At 41.8% G+C, this 1,067-nt stretch overlaps 1 non-coding gene across 1 annotated transcript; it reads right to left on the bottom strand.

Annotated features, from left to right (window-relative positions):
- Positions 1–562: 562 nt before the first annotated feature.
- TRNAA-UGC lies at positions 563–635 on the bottom strand. Its single transcript has one exon. It is a non-coding gene; the product is annotated as a tRNA-Ala (tRNA).
- Positions 636–1,067: the final 432 nt, after the last annotated feature.

Genomic DNA, 1,067 nt, shown 5'->3' with positions numbered 1-1,067 from the left:
CTTTTTTCCCCTTAAAATCAATGAATTTTACAGAAAGTTCTGGCAAGTTTGATGAACTTTTTTCAAAATCAATGAATCTTTTTCAAATTCGATGATATTTTCTTCAAAATTGATGAACTTTTTTCAACTTCAGTGAACTTTTTTTCTAATTGATCAATTTTTTTTCAAATTCATGAAATATTTTTCAAAATCCATGAACCTTTTTGAATTCATGATTTTTTTGGTTTTCCCCGTTTACTTTTTTCGTTTTTTTCTTTCTCAAATGCGATCGTGTACATGTGCCGGCCCACCAGCGCCGGCACATGGGCGCAGGGAGCTGCCCTGGCGCCTGAAGCGCTGAATAGGAGCTCCCGAATATGATCCATATTGGGCTTTCAAGCTAAAACTCATGCCCAGTTAAAGATGGACTACAAGAAAAGAGGGACCTAATATGATCCACACTGAAACGAAAGGGACGATTCTCGGGAAAAAGAAAGCTGAAACGAACGAGTCGACTATACCTCCGAGTACCCCTAAAAAAAGACTATACCTCTGAGAAGATGCAAAAATAGACAATAAAACTTGGAGATGCGGGGGATCGAACCCCGTGCCTCTCGCATGCAAAGCGAGCGCTCTACCATTTGAGCTACATCCCCTAGTGTGCTTAATTCAAAATGTACATTCTAATCAAAAAGTATTTAGTGTCACACAGTTTGCCATAGTTGATTTCACGACAAATATATGCTGAATAATACTAGAACAGGCTAGCTAGTTTTCGAATTCTTCCTGGTGAGGTCAGAGTTGGAGGCAGGATCGGGCGCACCTCAAGGTCCAGTGGCAGAATCGCGTGCAACACACATTTCAAAACAGAACTTGACTACTTGGAAGATTGGTCACTTTGGTCAACTCCGGAGTATGAAGATTGTACCAAGACAGAAACAGAAAGAGCAAAGCGGCTCCTGAAATTTCGGTAGGATCCTAGTCGGAAGTTGGAACGTACAAAGCCAGCAAGAATCTCACTGGAATTTGTGCTTCGCACTCTCTGGTGAAGGAGGGTTGAGGCCTACAGAGCTTGGGAGAGGCACAGG

The sequence above is a fragment of the Triticum dicoccoides genome, chromosome 6B, assembly GCF_002162155.2.
Source record: "Triticum dicoccoides isolate Atlit2015 ecotype Zavitan chromosome 6B, WEW_v2.0, whole genome shotgun sequence".
NCBI classification, from domain to species: Eukaryota; Viridiplantae; Streptophyta; class Magnoliopsida; order Poales; family Poaceae; genus Triticum; species Triticum dicoccoides.
Note: the sequence above shows the minus strand (reverse complement) of the source record. Positions and strands in the feature narration are given on the sequence as shown.